This window comes from Anser brachyrhynchus (assembly GCF_964034855.1).
Source record: "Anser brachyrhynchus genome assembly, chromosome: Z".
Taxonomy (NCBI): Eukaryota; Metazoa; Chordata; class Aves; order Anseriformes; family Anatidae; genus Anser; species Anser brachyrhynchus.
This window is the reverse complement of record NC_137697.1, coordinates 46,522,677-46,547,543: the sequence shown is the minus strand read 5'-3', so window position 1 is coordinate 46,547,543 and position 24,867 is coordinate 46,522,677. Positions and strand designations below refer to the sequence as shown.

Below are 24,867 nucleotides of genomic sequence, written 5' to 3'. Positions count from 1 at the left end.
TACCACAAACCTGAGCTGTGCCTCTGGCCACTTTCTACCTGAGTGTCCCTCTCATTCCCCTCTATCCAGGCAATGACACATTTCTAGTTGTTTGCCCTTCTCAGTGCAGGGATCACGATCTCTAGAAAGAAAGGTAGCAAGCCCCCAAAATACCTAGAAGAAACAAAACCTTACCAGAACATCATTGTGTGTTGTGGTAGGGGTGTGTGTTTATTTGCAGCCAGGATGAGGGCTGATCACTACTATAAGATAGAAACCCAAATGGAAAGAAAGACTCTTATGGGTCTTGAACAGGGGCTGGACTGCTGTCCAGGCAGGCATAAGTGAGCTTGAGGTGATCAGTGCCTTGGACACGCACACTATTTTTAGGTCTAGGCTGAAGTCCATGTACGCAGAATAGTCTACTATGATTACAGTTGGGTCCTGCATCACTTTCTTGCACAGAAAGGAGCCAAGAAATCCAAGCAGGCTTTGAAATGTGCTTCTAAACCAGCAAAGGAGAGGGTGGAGGACTGGCACCCTTAGGCAGTGCTACTGACACTTACACACACACAGTTGCTCAGACAAAGGAATTTGAAACCAAAGGCTCCTCATTGAGTGTGTCAGGGCAGTGGAAGCCCCACCTTGTTTGAAAACTTGAAAACATCCCAGGCTATAAATCTCATTCATTTACATTTCTTTTCAGAGTGTGAGGTGGAGCGTGGAGGATAGCAGTATAGATGAGGATTAAACTAGCAAGTGGGATGAGCTTGTGGAATAACTAGTGCTATGCCAAAGTACTCTGCTTCTGATACATGTACCAAGAGAGACATGGAGGATGTATGAGGCATAGATCAGTTCACACTGCGTTGTGTAGTCGTCTTCACCAAGATGAAGAGAAAATGGATCACCATCTGAAAAAATGAAGCCTTTTTTTTTTTACATTTCATGATGGTCTTCCCTTCCCTTCCCTTCCCTTCCCTTCCCTTCCCTTCCCTTCCCTTCCCTTCCCTTCCCTTCCCTTCCCTTCCCTTCCCTTCCCTTCCCTTCCCTTCCCTTCCCTTCCCTTCCCTTCCCTTCCCTTCCCTTCCCTTCCCTTCCCTTCCCTTCCCTTCCCTTCCCTTCCCTTCCCTTCCCTTCCCTTCCCTTCCCTTCCCTTCCCTTCCCTTCCCTTCCCTTCCCTTCCCTTCCCTTCCCTTCCCTTCCCTTCCCTTCCCTTCCCTTCCCTTCCCTTCCCTTCCCTTCCCTTCCCTTCCCTTCCCTTCCCTTCCCTTCCCTTCCCTTCCCTTCCCTTCCCTTCCCTTCCCTTCCCTTCCCTTCCCTTCCCTTCCCTTCCCTTCCCTTCCCTTCCCTTCCCTTCCCTTCCCTTCCCTTCCCTTCCCTTCCCTTCCCTTCCCTTCCCTTCCCTTCCCTTCCCTTCCCTTCCCTTCCCTTCCCTTCCCTTCCCTTCCCTTCCCTTCCCTTCCCTTCCCTTCCCTTCCCTTCCCTTCCCTTCCCTTCCCTTCCCTTCCCTTCCCTTCCCTTCCCTTCCCTTCCTTTCCCTTCCTTTCCCTTCCCTTCCCTTCCCTTCCCTTCTTCTCTTTCCTATTCTTTTCTTCTCTTTCCTATTCTTTTTGTTAAGAAAAAAGAAGCTCCTGAATTTGGAAAATTTCCAACCTCTTATCTATTCCTATCAGTCACATCCCATTATATGACAATGCTGATGTGAAGTGGACTGATGGAACTGGGTGGGACATGTCACAATGTGGAGCACAATGTGTCAATCTGACAAGTGTAAGAGACACTGTTTCCTATAACCTGATTTATTTTTATTTTTAAACTGAATTTCAGAAAAACAAAAATGTCAGACGACCCTAGCATTAAGAGAGAGAACTAAAATGGAGTCAGTTGTTTGCGGGCATGGGAACTAAGCTGGAGAATTTCCTTGAGAACAGTGTTCATCATTCCCCTGCATTAGGAAGGGAAGATACACTTGGTCTGAATCACTGGGGAGAGAAACAGATGTAGCGGGGCAAACAGGTCTGGGAATGTTGTATGTGTAGATGTGCACAGATATGAAGAAAACCTACATCAGGTAAACGGCATAATCTCTTCTGCAAATTACAAATTACACCACGTAGGTTGCAAAAGTATTCATGCTGGCTGTTTTATTTTGCAATGTTCAGTTTGCAGCATGAGACAACAGTGTTAATCAGGCGTGTACCTAGAAAACTAGAGCTGGTGCTCTCAGTGGCAGAGCTCTTTCTCCCCATGGCTGTAATGTCTCCATGCAGACATGCTGTTCCATGCACTGTCGTTGCAAACACAGCATGAGCAGTTTGGTAGCTAGATCAGTTAGCACTCCTCTTCCTCCCCCAGCCCTCCCTGAGAACTGATCAAAGATTCCTCCCACTCTGCTGTTGTCTCTGATGTAAAATAGACTTGTCTGATGATAAAATCCAAATCTGAAGCAGGGGAGAGACTCCCATCCAAGTTGCCAACAAAATATACTCCAGTCTTTGAATGAACCTTCCGAATATAGCTAGAGCCAGCAAGGAAATCTGGTAAGACTCCAAGATACATATACTATATAGCAAGAGCCTGACAGAGTCACCTTTATACGTGTTGCAAGGTACCAGGAAAGGAAGGTTCTCAGAATATTAAGGGCAAGTCACGTAGAGATCAGTCTCACTGTCTTCTATGCTTTGCTCAAACTTGATGTGCAGATTCTCCAACTCCAATCTTTAGGTAGTACGTCTTATTTCAGGAGACTGTGCAGATTTGATCCAAAGCACTGACTTTTGAAACTACTTTTTTTTTTTTTTTTTTTGAGCTGAATTCTGTTTTCTGTTCATGTTCTGTTTTTCTGCTGAAATATCTTGCCATGGCAAGATTTTTCTTTTTGGCAGCCACTGAAATCACTTGGTTATGAACTATCCAGATTTTATCAGACAATTAGCAAATCAGCTCAGTGTTTGTGTGTGTGTGTGTGCATGTGTGCGTCTGTTTGCGTGTGCATGTGTGGTAATTGGTGTTCATGATATATGGCTGGCTGGCTGGAATATCTCACTACCCACACAAAATGATTGCTGATAAGAAGGCCTTTTCCAGCTCAGTATTAGTATGCTTCATCTGAAATTGGCTTTGCTGACAAGTCTTTTGCTTTTGATTGTATGCTCCTGATGGAAAATGCATTATTGTGCCTAATTTCAAGCATAATAGTTCTATAATAATCTCCTGAGGAGACATTAAGTTATAGTTATTTGTGCTGTCTTGGGTGATCATGCAAGTTGCTAGCATGATAGCAGCAGCAAGACCTGGATACAGAACAAAGAAATGGCTTGCCAAAGCTGCAAACATGGGCTCCAACTGTGGTGGTGATATATGAGGTACAGATAGGTAAGATGTTTTTTCAAGAATGATGGGCTCCCAGCCTCAGCAGGCAGGTGAGCTTGAATATTACCGTCAGTCTCCTGCCAGCTGAAATGATGCTTTTGCCACCCAGCAACCCCAGGATGATAGTAACTGTCAGTCATCAGCAAGCTATGCTGCATTTATGGTACCAAGTAGGACACTGTTTTGGAGAGAAGCTGCTACTCATATACATTCTGGTAAGTGGACACATATCGTTGCAATGCTTGTCCTCCTCTTACATATATATCTATATCTGGATGTATGAAAGAAGTGGATGTGTGTTAAACACACACCATGCAAAACTGCATCTGGGCTTTAACAAAGGCATTGTAGCGAAGTAATTTCTTCACCTGCCTTGATGAAGAATGCGACGTGGATGCAGAATCCCTGCAAAGAAGTGCATTATGAGATTTCTTTCTTGCTGGTTCAGCCCTATTAATCTGTTCAGCATGAGCTCGAGTATTTTAATAACAGGCATGGAATATTATGCTTGCTCTAAAATGGCTTGGTTTTAAGCACTTACTTGGTCTGTGTTTGTGTTAACCTAGTTGGGGAAAAAAACAGGTTTTAAGCTTATCCTCCTTTTCTTTCCCTAATCGCAGCTACAGGGCAAAACTTACCAAGTGTCTAATAAGAGAAATAGCATTATCATATGCTAATTTACAGTAACGCTAAGAACTACACAAAGAACAAGCCTCTGACTCTATGTATGTGTTGAAATCCATGCTTGTGAATAGTTCTGTGGTTTGGCTGGTTGTCCTTTTGGGGACAGAATTTGTCTCCCTGAGGCCACTGCAGCTCACAGATTGCTGTTGATATAAGACTTCTCATTCAGGAGCAGATTTTATTCTGATTTTACCTGTTTTTGTTTCCTGCTAAATATTACTGCAGGAAAAGGTAATCAGCTTGCAGCTGAAGACTATCAGCTCTCTTTACTGAAGAGCAAGCTCTCCATCTCTAACAGGAATAGACACTGATAGCTTCCAAAAGAGTCTCTGCCTATTTCCCTTCCTCTGGAAAGCAGAGAGCTGCACTAGAGAAGTCCAAGGGTGAGAGGAGCTGCAAATGGAGAAGGGAAAGGACATCTGAGAGTCTTCACTAAATAATCAGAGGACTGAATGATTTCAGACAAAGACAGGAGTTATATAATACATTCCTACTCCGTGAGTAATCAGATGCAAAGACTGACATATTTGTGAGTGCTCCCAAAACTGATCCTGGGCTTACTGTTGCCATTCCTGCATGCAAAAACAACACTTAATGGCAAAAATAAAAAATTAAAAAAGGAAAAAAAAAAGGAGGGGAGGGAAGAAAGTGTGATTGTACTCCTAGGACAACATCCTGATTTTTTCCCTGGTGGACCCTTGCCATTACCATGGCAAAATGCCTGGAAACCGCCTTTTTTTTTTTTTTTCTACACAAAAAAATGTTTTGAAGGAAGAACAAAAGAAGTTTGAGCTTTTGGCAGATCTTTGGAGATCTTTGTGTTCAGATCCTCAGCTGGTGTAAATCAAGATAACTGTGGTATTGCTACAGTAGTTAAAAAATGACTGACTCTCCCATCCATCATGACTGGCAGCTGTGAGGAATATTTCTATAGAGCTTAGACGGAGATGCTGAAGGAACTGCTTCTACTGTATGGAATGTGTTTTCTTGCTAAGGAAACATTGCTTATTCTTAATTGCTTAAACTCCCTTGTAGATAACCTAGTGGTACCTCCTGTTAGATAGGCATTTGTTGTGTGTGATAAATAAAGACCCAGCTTTATTTTCTTGGTTCAGTAGTTGAATGACATGTTAATCTGCTATGAAAATGCATAATAGGATCAATGGAGATCAGAATGTATGTTTTAAATTTAAAAGGTCCTTTTTTTGTCTAATCCATGTTTCTGTATTATTTTACATGTGGCAAAAGAATCCCACCACTAGGCCAAGATAATCAGTAAATAATAGTTTGCAAAACTGAAAGGCTTAATGTTTAGAAGTGAGAGGATGTGATGTTTTTTGAGAGGATGTGATGTTTTTGTGGTCAGTGGTGGTCTACACCAAGCACCCTGAAACCTCTATAAATCTAAAGACTGGATGATTATTTAAATGCAAGGGCCTGTAAATCCAGTGTTGCATTTGGATAGGGATGAAATATATAAACCCTCCTTTGTGTATGAACTCAGGTGCAGTGCATCTGGCTAGTGCCCAGCAGTGAGATTTTTTTCTCCTCTTTAACATAGAGAGAAATGTCCTGGGGAAATTAAACTCATCTGAGCTATGTCAGGAATTGTATGTGCCCACAAGATGACTTATCTAAGTCTAGAAAATTAGATTATTGGCCTTCATTATTTAGTGGCCAAATCTGCATTTGTAATGCTGTTGAGGTTTGAGCACAAAGTCACTGATGCAAGGAGATACAGGTATGTATCTCTGTGTGGTGTGTGGTGATTGGGTGAATCGGCAGCAGTGTTTCACATTCAGGTGATCACAAGGGAGACAAGGGAGCGGAGAGTCAGACTCAGAGATCACACTTTCCTTTATGTCCCAAATTCACCCGGCTCTGTCCATCCTTTGAAATACAAGCTGTTCTCCTAAGGTTTTCCACAGCATGGAGTAATATAATGAAATTTATCTTTAAAGACATTCTGGAAGCCAGATTTTCAATTATATTGAAATCTGTAACTCTTAAGCTGTAGCCCAAATGTTGCATCACGTTTATATGTGCATTCATTTGTTTGCCTTCTGTTGGTAAAGGATATTATTTCAGGATCATCTAACAGTTGATTTGATTAGCTGTGTTATCGTCCAGAGCACTCCACTACTGTTTTGCCTACAGACCAAGGAAACACATGATTACCAGGCTAAGGAACAAAGGTAACAAATAAAATGCCACTAGGACTGGGAGAATCAAACCAAGAAAAGGAGTGACAGCCCTCTGAACTTCCAGATTTCTCCAGGAGTGTCCCACATGTGACATGCTGACAAAAGAGATGAGGTGGTTCATTCAGAGAACCTGACAGTGAAGCCAGGACTGCTATCTCCTCCCTGGTGAAGTCATGGTTCAGGTTTTACCTAATGTTGTAGCCATGCAGTGGTGTCTGTAACTGGTCCAGTGCTTATCCAAAGGTCATCTGTGTGATCAGCATCATTGTGCAGAATGCACGTGGGTTATTTAGAACCCTTTAAGCTGGTAGAAAATGGCCAGGCAGGGAGAAGTTTCCCATCTTGTGGTTTTAATACATTTGAAATTTAATAAAATTAATTTGTCACTTATTCTTGCTTTAATGTAAATTGCAAAATAGTTTTGCTCATGCCTTCTTTTTGTGTTTATGTGCTTGTTTTCAGACTCAATGTGTAACAATAAGGAGACAAATCATGAGACTACTTATGGGGAGATTTATATTCTCTCTCTGACTACCTACTGAGTGCTATGATATATAAGTATATGGCTGCTATGATGTGACATATATCACATTATCTCATTCTGCCTTAATTTCCCTTTTGTAAAGCAATAGCAGCCTTTTACTGCAAAATGTTGCAGCCTCTTCAGGTTGTAACAGGCAACTGCAATACTGCAGTGAAATTCAGACAGTTCTCAGCTCCCAGTTGGCTTTGGATCTCAGAAGAAGATGGAGAAAACTCAACAAATTAGAGACTTCTGTTCACAGTACTTATGAAAATGAGAGTTGGTACAGAGGCAAAGCATTGGTCCTGGAAACAGCCAAGGTGGTGAAATTCTTCCCAAGAATTTGGCTGGGCTAAGCCTTGCAGTATATACGCCTGGTCAAACTCTTCCATGCTTCATATCATTTAGTAGCCATTTTGTAATGGATTTACACAAGGTTGTGGATGGCTGCCTACTTTCTACACCTCTGTTGGTGTACCAAACATACTATGGCTGTTTCCCACCACTCTGCTTTTGACTCTGAATCTGTCCTTTACAAGCCCACAGCCTGGCTTTAAGTCAGACTTTCTACCTTGCTGAATACACCCATGACCTTTTGCATGAGGTCTGTCTCCAAAGTTCTGCTCATTTTGGTCTTGCATTCATTTTTGTTCCATGCTTTCTATGTTTTTCTCTGCTTGGTGTTTTTAGACAGGTCCAAGTAGAAATGAGCTTCACAATAATTTATATCTATAGTCTTTATATTGTAACTGACTTGAAACCTTTCCTTGCCTTAGGCCTTTTCTGGCATGTAGCAACAGCACTGAGCCTTTCTAGCTAGCTTCCTTGCATAGCTTGGTCTGCACAGCTACAGTTGGTGAGTGCCAGAATCTCTCCTCTTCTCATGCGTTCAGGTCTTCTGCATGTGAACGTTAATTTTGATCTGCCTGCTACATTCAGCCTGGGACAGATTTGGCGCACAACACATCCATGCACGCTGTGTTTGGGAACAGATGCCACTGGTACAACAGTGTATGTGGTGTAAGTTCACTCCTGAGGGCTCCTAGAGAAAAAAGGGTAGTTTGGGAGGAGGGTCTATGAAAGCTGAATCATCTTTGCAAGCTATTTGTGCTCTCCAGGCAGGTGGGCTCTTCTGGTGTCTCCAAAATTCTAGGGATTTCTGAGATCCAACCCGTTCAGTGAGACTCCTCACCAATAATAAATGCCTGCCACCTCCTCTGTGGACTGACTGCACTGCTGCCTGTGCTAGCACTTTCCAGCCTATGTATGGCAGCTGCTGAAGTCAGGAATTATTTCTTCAGCATCATTTTCAGGCAAAGGTCTTGGGTTGTAGCTTCATCCTGGGGATTTCCTGTGGCTTGTATGTTGTATCAGTTACAAGTGGTCCCTTGAGCTTCCAAGAAGAGAGCTAGGATGAGCTGTGAGAGCTGTGGAGATGAGCTGTGGAGTGGAACAGGTGTGCTAGAGTTTGCTGGTGTTTCTCGCAAGTTAATGCAATCACTGAGGATAAAACCTCCCAATGGAAATTTAATGCATCTTCCCTTTCTTTACCTACACATTAAGAGTGCTTCTTACACACACATCATATATACTAGAGAAATATTAGAGATGAGTCAACTCAAGCTTACACTAATGGCTGCAGAGAATAATAATAGGTAACTGTTTCCATTAAGAGGTCTTGAAAAGGTAATAGGGTAGCTAACATTTCAGAAAGACAAACTTGCATTTGTGTCTGCTATTATGTCTTTTTCTTCTGACTTTCTGTACATAGGGCCTACATGAAACTTCCATACACATTTTATTTTTTTTGTCTCTTTTTGAATAGTTTGAGAAGAGCAATTATGCTGCTGTGGAAGAGTTACACTGGAGCTTGAGGGTGCTGGTATCATTTTCAGCTCCACTATAATCTCAGTGTGCAATGTCTGTCTCAGTGACTCATCTATATCTTCCTTGCAAAGGAATGCAAGATGAATGGTGATAGGTATACCACCTTTGCTTCTGGTGGAGTTTAATCATTTTGGGATGGATACCACTTGGCTAATTTGCTTAATATGAGTAACTGTTAGCGTATTTGCCTCAAGTGAGCACACATTAGCATGGCCACATTTCTCTACATTTCTGTCATGTTCAGAGCTATCTATGTGTGTGATGTACTGCCATCTGTTTACACTCTTCCTCTCTGAAAACATCTCTTCCCCAGCCAGACATAATAATGGTGGCATGACCATTTTCCCAACCTCTGTCTCTTACTTATTTTAATTATTATTTATTTTTTTTTCCTGAGGCTGTTTCATCCCCTGCCTTTTTTCAGTCTCACAGAATTCGAGAATCCCAGAGTGGCTGAGGTGGGAAGGGGCCTCTGAAGATCACCCAGTCCAACCCCCTGCCGAGCAGGATCACCTAGCACACATTGCGCAGGATGGCATCCAGGGAGTTTTGAATATCTCCAGAGAAGGAGACTCCACAACCTCTCTGGGCAGCCTGTCCCAGTGCTCTGTCACCCTCACAGCAAAGAAGTGTCCCCTCATATTCAGCCGGAACCTCCTGTGCTTCAGTTTGTGCCCATGGCCTCTTGTCCTCTCTCTGGGCACAACTGAAAAGAGACTGGCTCCATCCTTTCAACACCCTCCCTTCAGAAATTTATACACATTGATGACGTCTCCCCTCAGCCTTCTCTTTTTCAGGCTAAACAGGCCCAACTCTCTCAGCCTGTCCTCGTACGACAGGTGCTCCAGTCCTCTAATCATCTCTGTAGCCCTCCTCTGGACTCTCTCCAGTAGCTCCATGTCCCTCTTGTACTGGGGAGCCCAGAACTGGACCCAGTACTCCAGGTGTTGCCTCACCAGGGCTGAGCAGAGGGGCAGGATCACCTCCCTCGGCCTGCTGGCAGCACTCTTCCAAATGCACCCCAGGACACTGTTGGCCTTCTTGGCCACAAGGGCACACTGCTGGCTCCTGGTCAGCCTGCTGTCCACCAGGACTCCCAGGTCCCTCTCTGCAGAGCTGCTCTCCAGCAGGTCAGCCCCAGCCTGTACTGGTGCTAGCGTTGTTCCTGCCTAGGTGCATGACCCTGCACTTGCCTTTGTTGAACCTCATGAGGTTCCTCTCGGCCCAACCCTCCAGCCTGCCCAAGTCCCTCTGAATGGCAGCACAGCCCTCTGGGGTATCAGCCACTCCTCCCAGCATTGTGCCATCAGCAAACTTGCTGAGGCTGCACTCGCAGGTCGTTGATGAGTAAGTTGAATAAGTCTTACATAGAGGTGTCCTGACATCTGCCATTGCCTCTGAATGCCAGTGCAACGTTAACACAGTTTGCAACCATCTCTCAAAAACATTTTCATTATGATGGAGAATGAACAAGATGTTCTGACTTAAAAGAAAATAAAAATAAAATCATGTATTTATATATACCTGCCAGTTGATGCAACTTTTACTTTGAAAGCTGATTGTGAGAACGGAAAGAGTCCATGATATAAAGCCAACATGAACTGCGTAACCAAGAAATGACGACAACTTTTGAAATGAATTAGCTTGTATGGTGAGCATTTGAACTAGTAAATAGCCAGCAGCCCCACCTAGTATGTACTGGGATCTGTGCATAGTACAATTAGACCATGGTACTGTCCTTCTCAAAAGTGGGTTGTGGTGGCTCTTTTCCCCCCACTGGCTAAAAGGAGATCTATGTTTATGTGTGACTGTGGAAAACAAGTCCTTTCAGTGCTCCACAAGTGGATCAGGGAAACCAAAATGCTCCTTTCCCTTGGCAAATCTGTAACAGGAAGGGATGTTTTCCTTCCAACGCTGAATTAACGCAGTTTTGCTGTGACTGAACTCTGAAGAATATGAGCAATTCTCCTCTCCCAATATCTTTTATATGACTTTTAGATAGTGGGAAACATTGCCATCATTTACCTATGCAACCACTCTCTATCTTATTGTTACCCCATAAAACATACCCTTAGAAAGGATGAACAGTTGTCACTTTGTTGCTTGCACTGTCACTTTGCAAACTCTAAATAACAGTGAGATTATGACATGCTATAAAAGTACCTTGAGATAAACCTGTCTGAGTGCAGGGCTGATATTTGCTTTTGGATTAGATTTCAGTTTGATCTCTCTCTCTCTTTCTCTCCCTCCCTCTCTCTCTCTTCCTCTCTCTCTTTCTCTCTTGATACTTCATTTAATTCTCTTAGAAACCCAAAGAATGGCATTGAGAGTGAACCTGCAGAACACATTGTTAAGCTAGGAAAGGAAGACTGCACTAAATTCATTTTCAGCTGATTTGTTTGTACTCATAGCAGTGTTACTCAGCCTTTCATGTAGTTCTCCCATGCAAGTACTAATCTGGCTCGTTGGCTTTTGAGATCTCATAGGATCCTAGCACAAGTCTGAACAAAGTACATGCAGTGTCTAGACAGAGAGCTTAATTCGTACTCAGACTGCAAACAGTAGTGTAATGTTCTTTGCCTTTACATTTGAAAGGCTCAGCTTGCTTAAAACTTGAGTTCTAGAGCTTGAGCTCTAACCTTCTGGGAATACTATGGTGTGATTATTAAAACAGAAAAAAAAAGAGGTGCTTTGGATATGGCCTGGACAAGAAATACCCTAATCATGATGAGCTGATTGAAAGTTAGACCATGGAAGGTAAACAAATAAATAAACAAATTTTTTCCAGCAATGCTCCCTCCACTCTTTTTTACCGTATCCAGTTTCATTTTCAGAGCTGCCCCAAAAGTAGCTGGTGGTTCTTTTTATGCATGTGCCTAGTTTTATTTCTCTTGATGACTGATTTTTTTTAAAGTGGAACCTAAAAGAGCAAAAGACTGTTCTCCTCCAGAAATATCTGCACAGACACAAAGCCTCTGTCTGCAGAGGACTCAAAGCCTCTTCTGGCCCCAGAGAGATGCTTGTTATTTGCTCTTCTGGTAAATTAATCTCCAGGGCATAGCAAGGAAGGGTGATCTTGGTGAGCATTTCTCATCAAGAAAGGTGAGGGGAGAATGAAATTCTTGAGATGCCTTCCAGAGGCATGGACAAGCTCTTTGGTGCCTGTGATCTCTGACTGCATCACAAGTGTATTTGGGGAACCCAGGGTTCAGTCCAGTGATGAAATGTCTTACTCTCTTATTCTTAGGCGCCACTGACAGTTTTGTGCATAAGCTAAATGCTGTGAGATCTGTTAATGAAACTATGATGCTTCTGTAGATAAAAAGCAAAAGGAAGCGTATTTTTGTAGAGCTTGGGCTGAGAGCTCAGTATTGAAATTAGTGATGGAAATTGGAATGGCCTTTCACCAGATGAGATATCCAAAATTTGTAATTACCTTCACATAATGATGGTGAGAACCAGTATCAATGGGCAGGAACAGGCAGGGATGCCTTGTCAGTTTAGACATGGGTTGCCCTGGTATGGCAGCCAGTGATTACATTAGCTATCTTGATTTGTTTTGCTAACCCGTCCACCACAGGCTAATGTGCAAAAACCCCAAACCATTTCATCATGTTGTCTGACAGGCAGCCATGCAGGAGTTGTGGCTTTCATTACTTATTAACCTGGGATGGCTGTGAATTGACCACATAAAGGCATAAGGCTTTGTATCACACTGTCAATCCCTTGGGCTGCCAAGCACACCTAAATATATTTTAGTGTTCAGAACAAAGCATTTCACTGAAATCCATTGCTAATCCTCTACCACCACCTCCATCACATCATTAGCTGAAAAGTCAGGCTCTCATCAAACTGAGAGAAAAACAAATAAGAAACATGAGAGCACAGAATGTGGGTGAACCTGAAGGATTTCTCAATAATTATTGTCTCAGCTGAAGAATAGGAACAGTTCTTTGGAAATGAAACCACATCTCGCTTGACTATTTGACTACCTTGTCCTAGGGGCCTTGGTTGAAGTTCTGACATCATTGTCAGCAGTTTTCTTATTTCAGGCTCAGTGAGTTTCCTGCTGTGGAAGAAAAACTGGCTAAAAAAAGAAAACTGCTAGAGCTTAAAAGCACTCTGTTAGCAAAAGCCAGCAGTGGAGACCTTGGTTGATGAGTCATTTCACACACATAAGTGCCACACTAATCAATGAGAAATACTATAGGGGGCATTCACAGGCAGGAAAAATGAAAGCCATGGAGATGCTAAGGATGGGGAAAATGGGGAGGGCTGCGTGCATATATCTGCGTGTGTGCGTGTGTGTGTGTACTTTTGTGTATGTGTGTGTGATCAGAAAACAGGTGGAAGGTGGAAAACGGATTGAAGCATGTTGTTCTGGGGGTAAGAACAGGTCTGCAACAACTTTGTGGCTTGCTGTCTTGTTAATGATAATACCTTATGTAAGGATTTCATAATGAGGATTTTTATGACATATTCGTCATGTATTTATGACCTGCTGTAGAAATTAACTTTTCATAGACATTTGGAAATCCAGTCACTAAGAAGACTGGCTTTGTTATCCCTTGTATGAATTCTGTCATTATGTACCTGTTAAGTATATATTGGCAATTTATTGACATTGCTATTCAAATTAAATTCTTGAGTAATTAGTCACCAGTGGTTTTGCTTTCCCAAGTTGCAGCAATATGTCTCAAAACCTTTTCAAGCTTCTTCCAAGCTTCTCTCATTGGCATTTTTCCAAGACGTTTCTTAAGAACAAGCACTGAAGCTGATATTTAGAACATATGGTGATGATGTGTTTGTATGTTCATTAAATCAAGATACCAATGAAAGAAAAGTGTAAGGCTTTCTATCCTTTTAAATGAAATTGTCAACCTAGATATCTATTGCCTTTGCTGAAATCCAGCCTGAAATGACTTGTAAGCAGTGCTCTGTTATGATGACAAATTAATTCACATCAGACTTTGATCACTGCTTGAAAAGTTTTCAGACATCAATTTCCAGCAGTTGCATTTAGAAAATGAGAATTCAGTTTGGAGCCTCACATTGAAAACAACAAAAGCAGAAGTGTCTTCATGTAGCTGGTATGCAAACCTCTAGAAAAATGCAGGGAATTCAGTAGAAGTTTCTTCCATATGTAAGATAAAGAATTTCAGCAGCACTGGCTGATATGTACAATTAATGTTCTACATATGGCTTGCTTTGCACAAAGACCCTCACGTTATTATTGCTTGTGTGTACAAATGCATGCACTCACACAGAATACATCTGTCTGTCTGTCTGTCTTTTCCTATTGGTTCACCTTCTTGCCATGTAGAATGTTAAAAGGAAATGAAAAAGGGGGGGGGGGGGGATTAAAATAGAATAGGACTGTATTAGCCAGCCTAATAGTGAAGGTGCATTTTGGAAATATAGTTCTGTATATCTAATGTTTACCACTTGAGTACTCATGCCTCAGGCTCAAAATGCATAATAATGCAAATTAAAACACAGCAAACGGAAGAGCTAGAATCTCAAAGATAACCATACCTAATGCAAAGTATGACAGAACATCTGCTCTTTAATTAATCTTACGTAAAGACTGAAGCTGTGCATTAAGATGCAGAGTGTTTATGACAACTGTTTTTTTGTAGTTAACATGCTCCTGGCCTCCCTCATGTAATTGTTTCTGCTTTGTAACACACATAAAGCTCTGATAAACAACAACAGCCACCTAGAAATAAAAATGTTGGGAAGGGAATGTTTCAGAAACACGAAGTCAAAATGTTTTCAAGGAAGCATAGGTGTAGCATTTAAGTATGTGGAAGTGGATTTTGATGATGATGAGAAGGATTTAATGTCTGATTTTGAGAGTACACTGATGACAGCTGAAATCATATGATTAAGATTAAAAATAAAGAAAAGCAAGAAAACCCCTTTGTTTTAACTGGTCCTCAATATTTAGGTGGTCAATTTGAGATGAGTTCTAGCAGTCAGATTGTCAGAAAGTAGTCAGTCCTCTTTTCCACTGCCTTTCAGAAAAGCAGGGCTACTTAGCAGCGCTTTGATTTAGCTACCCCAAACCATTACTGATTTCTGAAGCTCTTTACCAGTTACTCATCACGAATGCATGCAGGTGTTTGTGTGGATGCAGTTGCTACAAAGAGCAAAAAGTATATCTGGAACCTGTTCATTTCATCTTGATAAAATGATTTGCTTTTTCAAGTCTGATTCACTCTATTTTCTTGAAAAAGTAATGCTGCAGTGTGATTGACAGTCTGGGTGGAGATTAATTCTGGAGACTAGTTGACAAACAAATTTGCTTTATTCAAGATGGCCGTATAAACAGTTTAGGTAACTGTTAAAACCCATATTAGTCCTCTGTCTGTGGTAAGCACTATATGAAACTGCTCTTGGACTCAGTGCAAATGTGGATGAGAGACTAGGCACAGTGAGACATGAGGAGAGTTAGGCAGTGCAAAAGAATCTCCACCATAAGGAGTTTCATCAAGAACTCATGGAAGTCAACAGGTTGACTGTTACTGTGGCTCAGACCTCTGGGGGAGAAGAAAAACTTCCTTCATCTTCATTCCCTTCCACAGAATGGTGCAGGCTTGAACACAGTCTGACACTCAAGTGGCAGGTACTTCTTGGGCATCCATCAGGAGCAAAAATGTTCTCATCTAGAATTGTGAATCTAAATCTCACCCTATATAAATTGAATAATCTGGATGAGGAGTTTATCTTCATGTTTTAGGAGGTGTCTAGCTGCAACACATATGCCAGTTTTTTAACCTGTGAAGAAAAAAGAGAGGAAAAGAGGTGAAAGAGTTGTAGAAAATATCAGAGAAATGAGAAAACTTAAAATTGCATTTTCTGTATTAAGCTGTTTTTTATCACCTATTTTGTTGCTTGGTTTTGTTTTCTTAAGATGTTTGGAACCTTCCATATGGATCCTAGGAAAAAAACAGTTGTGTAAGGTATCTTGAAAACTTTTTCACTTGGGATAAATGGTTGGAGTCCTGAATAAAAATGATAGGATGCACTTTAAGCTGAATGAAAATAGGTTATCTGCAGAAAATATGAAGCTGGCATGTGGGCTGTGTCTGTAAAGAATCATTTTTATTTGCCTAAATATGTATAAGGGAGGAAGACAGATAAATTGAAAGAAAAACGCCATCACAGTAACGTTCACTCTGGCAAAAGGTTTGCAAAAAAAATAGCTGCCTCTCTGAAATAATGACTTTACTGGAAAGTGTGTTCAATATATATGTGTGTGATTGTATACATATATATGTCAAAGGTAACCTTGTTGCTATGGGAATTGTCAGCAATTGCTCTCCCCTTATGTGCTGTATTATAATTAGCGATTCCTGTTTCATCATGGCATGATGCAATGTAAATGCAGACTTTCTGCTAGTTCACTTCTTCCTGTATGTAGGTTTATTCCTCAAACTGAGGCTGTGCAGCAGATGCCAGAGTGTTCACTGTAATGAGGGACTGGAGAAGGACCTAAGCTTTACCAGCATTTGAATTGCTCTGGACTGCTCATCACTACTTTAATTTATACTCTTAGAGAGATGGCAACAGGGTGTATGTCTCCTATGGAAGTGATTTGAAAGCTTGCCAAGAAAGGGCCTCAGTCCTTTCCTCCTTATAGTCCTGGCACGTAGAACCACAGAAGAAAACAAAAAGCGTTTGTGAGGAGTCATCCAGGAAGAAAGATTAACAATACAAACCAAAGGAGGAGAGAGAAAAGACCCCTTCCTCATTGAAACTGGATTTGTGCTTATTCTAATGGAACTTTTACAGACCCTGAATGTCCTCTAATCTGAACGTAATGCTCGTTGCTGCTTCTGCTGTTTCTTTGTTCGACATCCTGCCTATTCTGCTTGTGGTTGGGCGAGGGGAGGGGGAAGCGCAGTCAGTGGCCAGCTTTGTCTTTGTGTGAGGAACAAATGTTGTTGTCATCCTCAAGGTCGTGGAGCATGTCTGCTTCACAAAACAAAGGGGTAGGCAGGGCCTTGTTTCTCCACCTTGTTCTCAGCGCACCCTGGACCTTTCAGGAAAAACCAGGAGGGTTTCTAATGTTTTCTTTTCCTGAAACACATCAAAGACCGTGAGTAGAGGAGGGAGATGCTTCCCCCCCCCGCTTAGTGTAGCCCCTCCTCTCTGCCCAGCCCCCCACCCCTCCCCCCCCGGCCATCTTTTTTGGCTCAGAAAATTGTGTGGCTTTAACCTTGGTTGTCTAATAACATGTGACCTTGACTTTACATGGGATGGAAGGATTTCAGTGTTGGTTTTATCAGGATTAGCTTTTTATCTGCACGGAAGCATCCAAGAAAGTAAGACACCTTGTCTCCTTTTGCCTTAGACTCCCAGCTTTCTCCTCTGATTTTTGGAGCAATGAGGAGAAAATACATTGGATTACTGTGATGGGTATGTTGATACCACACTCACTGCAGGGCAGAAATGGTGAGGCCATCACCGGGTGCTGGGCTCAGGCTCGGTGCCGTGGGTTGCATTCAGCTGCATTGTACCCGAGCTCAGAGCTCTTCTCTTCTGACACCACGTACTTCTTTTCATCTGCTCTCTGCACAGGCATCACTGCAGCCTGCGCCTGGAGAAGAGCAGTGGAGGAGGGCTGTGGAAACCAAGTATACAGGATTTATACCTCTTCGTGTCTTCTCTGCTTCTCACAACACAAACTGACTTTGAAAGATTGGCTCAGAAAATGAATACCCAGGACATTGCTCTCTGTTACTTTGCTGTGAAATTACTTTTCTGAATGAAAATATTGAATTCCTTTGAAAGCAAGTGCATAATATCTCTGGAAATGAAAATCCTGTGGAACTCACAAAGGAAAGAAGACCAAGGGATATGAAGGCTTTATATCTCTAAATGTTAGTCAGGCTGAGCTTCTTCTTTTACTTTCTTTTTGTGTGTATTTGTGTGACAACAATCATAAATGCTCTTTCTGATGTTGATACAGTGGGTGCTGGAATCTCTTTGATGGTTATATGAGGTTTATGTTTTATCTACAATAAACAGACAATAACATGATCTTTAATTTATTGGAGAGCTCATGAACACTCCAAGCTGGCACAGTCCAGTTGTTAAGCAACCCCAACCTGCTGTCATCTTTCTTTGCAGAAATTACTGACTTCCATACTGGACTGAACCATCATTGTAAGCTTGTGGAATAATGTAAAAGTCACTTTTAGTGAGCCAACTTCTCAAGCCCTTAGTCTTCGTGAGTAACACCTGATTCCTCACATATTCTTGTGGTATCCCTGCAACTTCCATCAGAGTAAGGTGCTATTGCCATATGGAATATTCCATATTCCACAGACCTTTGTTGTTTAATGTAGCTCCACCCTCCCCATCCACAAGACTGCTATGTGTAATATACAGAGAGCTCCATGTGCTTTAAATCAAAACGTCCAAGCAACTTCCAGGTATCCCTGAATGAAATTTCAAAGATGTGGTCGTGTAGGTAAGGGAAGTAAAAGGACGCTGGTGGGCATGGGAGGTCATGTAAATTTGGATCAAATTTTCTTTACTGTAGTCCTCAGAGAAGTAGCTGAAATCTATGGGAGAAAAAGAGTTTTTAAGTGTGACACCAAAACAACCTTTTCTTACATTTTCAGAGGTAGGTAATCGGGTTCCGCAGAGTGCAGGGATTAACAGATTAATTAGTAGTGTATTGCATTCTTCTCATATTCATTTATATAACTCTGCTGGCTTTGCTCATACTCCTGATTTACACTGATGTACAAACCATTGGTATGTCATTATCATTTTGCCTCCACACAATTCTCTTTCACATTGGGTATGATTCTTACAATGCAGAAACTGCTGTAACTCTTCTACTGCTGAAATCAGCAAAAGATTCACTGAGTAGAATTAAATCAACATAAATCACGTTGGAAGTTCTCCCTTTTGGACTTGTAATTCAATGTTCTTTTTAACTGTAGACCAGGAACCCTATTTATGTCCAATTATGTATGTTTCTGGCTATTGACGGAAAGAGCATGTTGATAGTCTGACTCACATGGCCACTTAATGTTCTTATACTAGAACATATACATAGACACATATAGAATAAAGATCTGGGACTTTCATTATCCTTTTTGCCTTGCTGTTCTATTGTGCAGACCAAACTCAGTTACCATTTCTATGCTGACAGCAAGCAGATCAACATTGCTCTACAGGCCTGTCTCCTTCCCTCTGATCTAGAACCTAAGTTTCTGAAATTCCATGGCAAGTGAATAGTCCTCAGGCCAAGGTCTACCTGCCTAACTCAGAATTCATGAGCCTGACACCCACTCAGCTTTTGTAGTCACCTGCTTAGTTATCGCAGTAGAAAAGCACTGGTCACGCTTGGCAGTGTCTTCATTTCTTCAGAACCTTAAAACCAGGTTATGACTTAATCTTCTTCATTCTTTCCACAGCATAAACTACATGATTGTTTCTGCTTTATCTGTATCACCTAAATGGCTGTTCAGGCTCCTTATGCCTTGTCCCTTAACACAATTGTTCTGGTCTTTAGCGGAGACTAAGGCCACTTTGTCTCACTTGTAAATCTTTCCATCCTGTTATTTTGAATGCAACTGTCTTCAGTTAGTGTGTCTCCAATTATTTTTACTTCTTTCGCATTTGGAATACAAGCTACTTACCTCGATTTGCAAGACCCTTCAGACATGTTCTACTTATCCTCTCTTATTCACTGGAAGCATCATCAATAAATAATATCCCACTTCTGATCAGCCCAATCTGCCACCTTCCACCTTTGGTGTTTTCAATCTTCCAAATGAAACCTTTGTGCTTTCCCTGCATAAACTTGGAATGGGTTCCCTATCAATATTTACCTCATCTCCACTACAAACCTTTGCTCAGAACCCCTTTTTATCACAGTACCTACATTCTCTGGTATGAGGGCTGAGTGTTGGGTGTGTGGGGATATCTTCCCTTCACAGTTGCTGATTCTGCTCTGTTGTTTGCTTCTCCACCATCAAACATTTTCAGTCTTTCTTTGCTCTCCCCCACTGAGACTGTCTACATGTGTTGGCTTTCTAAGGCTTTTATATATTTTTATGCTGAGTTTGAACAGAGCCTACCACAATGAACTCTTAGTCTAGACTCTGTGAGCTCCTGTGAGCTACTGGAGTACAAACAAAGAATATGGATTTAGAGGGAAACCATATGTTACTTTCAGATCTTGCAATTAGAAACGATAATACTGTCACAAAGACTTTGAACAGGAAGTCAGAGGGTCTGTACTCAGCTTTAGCTGCCACAGCCCTCTTGTATGACCGCTAGAAAGTCATTTAAGCTTGCTGTTCTCAACTCCTCCTGATCAGCATTCAGTAATACTTTGCCTCGGTTTGAAGTTATCGAGTATTGCAGTAATACAAGCAATACCACTATTTAGATAAAAATGCAGGGAAAATTGTTGATCATTTGGATATGCAGTGGAGAAAACAAGCTTGTTACAGGTAACGGTATCTATGATAGTTAATGTCCATTCCCATAATGATGATGATGGTAGAAAATGTCTTTCCAGGATCTCACCAATATCTCCTTTGCAAACAAGAAATTAAAGTTGAGCTTGAATATTTTTCTTGTTTTTGGAGGAGTAGTTCCTCTGAGGATCTCCTGAAATCTGAGAAGTGCAAATGCTCTAATATTCCTTTTCCTATACAGAATTATTCTGGTAAGCAAGAAATAAAATTAAACCCAGGTATAGCAGTTTTTTAAAAGGGGAAGTCAGTAGCCTTGAATTATCCATGTTGATTTGACAAAGCCAGTGATGCTGCAGATATAATACACAGCACTGCTGTCACATCACCAAGTGACATCTTTTTATCCAAAGTGAAAATGAAATGTCAAAGTGAAACAGTTCTGCAAGTCTTCTTGTGCTGTTTGCAAGACAAGTAAAACTCACTTTTGTGCAGTAGAGTAGGTGTTTATCAGAACCTTGCTTTAAATTAGAGGTCATTCAGGTAGCAACGTCTAGTTAAGATTGCCTAACATTATTCTTACCTAAGACTCTGTTGTTAGTTGCTTCTAACCTTGTCAAAGATGAGTTGTTTGTCTTGAAATTTTTGATGCTTTATGTATTTCCTTCTTGTTGTTTTTGTTTCAAAGGAAGTGTTGTGTTTTTTTTTTTCCATTTAAACTTTTTGTAAGGCTCCAAAAGTTTCTGAGAACATTAGCAGAGGGATTACATCTACAGTAAATGTTTTAACAAATGCTTTCATGGTATTCCTGTGCTTCCTTGTTTTGGAGAGACTCTTCTCATTTGCCAGGGGCCTTTCCTGTGGTAGCAACCTGTTGCTACCTGCATGAAGACTTTCTCCAAAGGCCAGGCTGCAATCAGCTTCTTTGTGCTCAACAGAAACTTCTTTACTTATTAGCAGGTTTTTCTGTCTATTTTGACTTCACTGAAAGATGGCTGATGCCAACAAGAGTGTATACAAGCCATTGCCAGGGAGAGGCTGACCAAGGTCCAACCAGCACTACTGTGCTTTCTTGGCAATCATTACCATAAGCTTCTAAAACAGAAGTAAAAAAACAAACAAACAAACAAAAGCAGAAAGCTGCCCTTACTTGAGACAACTTTGCAGGGAGAAGTGGTTGTGGCTCCTTGTTCAGGATGCAGATGGATTGGGTGTGGAAAGAAATAGGATTTGATCATTAAGCTAAAGTAGGCATACTTTTATTAGGGTTCTCAGTGGGTGCTATGCTGAGATGTTGTTTGTAAGACTTATTCTTATATTGTCTTACTCTCGTGGGTTTGACATCACAATCTTAAACACTTCTTTTAACACAGCTCTTGAAATGGTCACAGAAATCAGCATATGCAATGCACAAATAAATTCAGTTCAGTGCTTGGTCTGTGGAGCTTCTTTAATGTTTTAAGCTATCTGCAGAAGAAAAAAAAAGGAAGACAGGAAAATTTCCTCAGTCCATGTAATTTCATCTGCACAAGAGGAAAACACACATATATATTTATGTGTCTGTTTGTACACACATAAATATATATTTATATGGAGCAAGTAATATTGGGATTGGAATGGATTTATTTTGCCCATCTACTTCTCGCCAGCTATTCAAAAGCTAAACAGTACCAAGTCATAGGCAGAGCATAGAGAGAAAGAACCCTTAAGAGCAGTCCTAGTTTTTACGATATTGATAATATATGGTTGACACTACTGAGTACCTTGCTTTCCTCTCTGTTTCTCTTGAAATTCTAGAACTGTTAATTTGCTTGTAAACTTCCACAGAAGGAGGGCAGAAGGTATAACAGGTTTTAGCTGTTTTTCTACAGCTTGTATCAGCCAGTTCCTACATGTATGACATGATCATTCTGCCTGCACTGGTCTTGGGATCTGTCCTGGGACTGCTGTTGCTTTTATTATAGAACTGCCTGAGGTCCAAATGTGTTGCAGGTCATACAAGAAGGATATAATGTCAAATGCAATTTACAGGTAAAGAACCAAGTCACTGGGAGATGAAGGTGACTTTTCTCTGCTTAGATATCAATCCATTATAAAAACCATGATATGAACCGAATCTCAGTCCAAATGCCCTAAATGTACGAATAGCCCTCTACTCTCTTACAGCTGATATTCAAATGAAGTTATTGGAAGAGTTTTGTGGCCATGAAAGTACTAAAAACAAAAATAAAATAAATAAATAAATAAAAATAAAATTCAGATATGGTGTGTATGAGATGAATCACTCTTTCAGCACAGCTAGGAAGTCCACAAGGTCGGGTTGTCCTGCACCCAAGGGGAGAGCAGGAAACAATCGGACAGCAGGCAGGTTTAAGGCTAGGGTCTTCATTAGGTCACTCCCACCTGACATCTTCAGTGTTAGCTGGATAACAGTATGCTGTAGAGTACTACTGCCAGCAATTCCCAAGCAAAATGACCTCTGAAAACAGAATGTTGTATATTAAGTCCAAGATCCCAATAATCCCAATAATTTGTACTTATTATTTGTATGTTCTGAAAGGATGGTCCAAACTTATTTTATTCAAAAATAAATCTTCCCTTAACTAACACAATCTTCTTATTTGTGAATTCCAGTTTGCTATAGCTCTGTTTATGCAAGATACAGACAAATCTTATTAGAAATACTGGATTACAGTAGTCATGACAGATTAAAACAATTGCAAGATAAAAATGGACCTATTTACACACTAGAATGTACAAGACTATATTATGACCAAAATCAGCATAACTCCAGATCAGTAACATAGATATACTGATTGCTGTTAGGAAAAAGTCAACATTTAACATATGGTGATATTTGACACATCTTTTTTCTTGAAGTTTTAGAGAAATGTTGAGAATTAAACTAAAAATCGTTGTATTGAACAACAAGATTTACTGAAATGAAAAGCTTTTAATAGCACAGTAAAATACAGATTTAGAAAGTTCAGTTTTTAACTCTTTAAAGCCAGAAAAAGAAGGACTATTTAAAATATATATACAACACAATTGCATTAAATAATTCTACATCTTAATGAAAGATGGTGAAACCTGTGTCTATTCCACCTGGTAGCAATTCTAATGAAATATGGTACAATCTTCATGTTGAGCATAGGCATTTAAGAGACAAGACCAACAGTTTGTATTTGGTCACAATTATTTTTTTTCTGAATCTAAAATAGATACTGATTAGACTATCATTTTATTTCTTTTCTCATGGCATTTTGTAATATTTTATAATATATACAACACAATATCAGATGTGTTTGGGGCAATTTTTAAAATATGGATGCCTCATACAAGGAGGTTTAGGAACAAAAAATATTATTATGTGGTTCTTTTCTGTTCTAAGTAATCCTTCCTTTTCCTGAACAAACAAAGATATGGAACTATACTCAACTTTCCTCATTCAAAGACTCTTCAGTCATTTTCAGTGGATTAAACTTCAGACTTCTGAAGTTTTAGGAAATTATTAAGAACCACTAAAAAGACAGTAACTGGTTACTTGTGTGCTTCTTTTAAAGTGTATGTGTATTTTGATTTTTACTTTATCAGCTCACATAGACTTTGTTTATGGGTAACCATATAAATCATAGAATCGCAGTATGGTTAAGGTTCATAGGGACCTCTGGAGGACATCTGGTCCAATCCCTCCATCTCAAGCAGGAACACTTTGATCAGGTTGCCCAGGACCATGTCCAGACAGCTTCTGAAGATCTCCAAGGAGGGAGACTCCACAACCTCTCTGGACAACTTGTTCCAGGGCTCAGTCCTCTGTACAACACAGAAGTGCTTCCTGATGTTCAGAGAGAACCTCTTCTATTCCATTTTGTTCCCATTACCTCTTGTCCTGGCACTGTGCCTCACTGAAAAGAGCCTGGACATCTTTGCTCCCGCCTTGCAGATATTTATACAGGTTGATAAGATCCCATCTGAGCCTTCTCTTCCGCAAGTGGAAGAGTTCCAACTCTCTCAGCCTCTTCTCATAGGAGAGGTGCCTGCTCCAATCCCTTGATCGTCTTGGTAGCCCTGCATTGGACTCTTTCCAGTGTCCAGGTCTGTTTTTTACTGGGGGGCCAGAAGTGGGCAAAGTACTCCAGGTGTGGCCTCACCAATGCTGAGTAGAGGGGAAGGATCACCTCTTCTGACTTGCTGGCTGTACTTTGACTAGTGCAGCCAAGAACAAACTTCAGCCTTCTTAGTGGCAATCATACTCAACTTGGTGTCCACCAGGATCCCCCTGTGATCCCCCCAGAGCTGCAGAGCTGCTTTACAGCTGGGTGGTTCCCAGCACGTCCTGGTGCCTGGGGCTGTTCCTACCCAGGTGTGGTCTGCACTTCTCCTTGTTGAACTGCAAGAGATTTTTGTCATCTCACCTCACCAGTCTGTCAGGGTTCCTCTGGATGGCTGCATGGCCCTCTAGTGAGTCAGCCACTCCCCCAGTTTTGTGTCATCCATGATATGAAATAAAATCAAGCAGTGCCACACAGCATCTGGAAAATGTATTTGAGAATTCAGTTTTAATGGGTATAGTCATAAACACCTCATAGGCTTAAACATAGAAATTGTACTGAGGAATTCTGAGAAAAGGTAACATATTGAAAGACAATAGGGCGCTACAGGATTCGTATATCATTTTCATTCTTCTTGAGTACTTTTTCCCAGAAATCTATTATCAGGGTAAATACCATATTGTAGTAGGTAGGCAGGCTAGTGTTATGCATATTCA

The 24,867-nt window shown here is 41.1% G+C and overlaps 1 protein-coding gene and 1 long non-coding RNA gene across 3 annotated transcripts in view; both read left to right on the top strand.

The window, feature by feature from the left end:
• LOC308185152 (uncharacterized protein) overlaps window positions 1–24,867 on the top strand; it is a 142,509-nt gene that overhangs the window by 17,776 nt on the left and 99,866 nt on the right. The window lies entirely within an intron of this gene.
• On the top strand, window positions 16,618–17,700 carry LOC308185153. The gene is made up of 3 exons (XR_013943174.1): window positions 16,618–16,756; window positions 17,012–17,076; window positions 17,239–17,700. It is a non-coding gene; the product is annotated as an uncharacterized lncRNA (long non-coding RNA).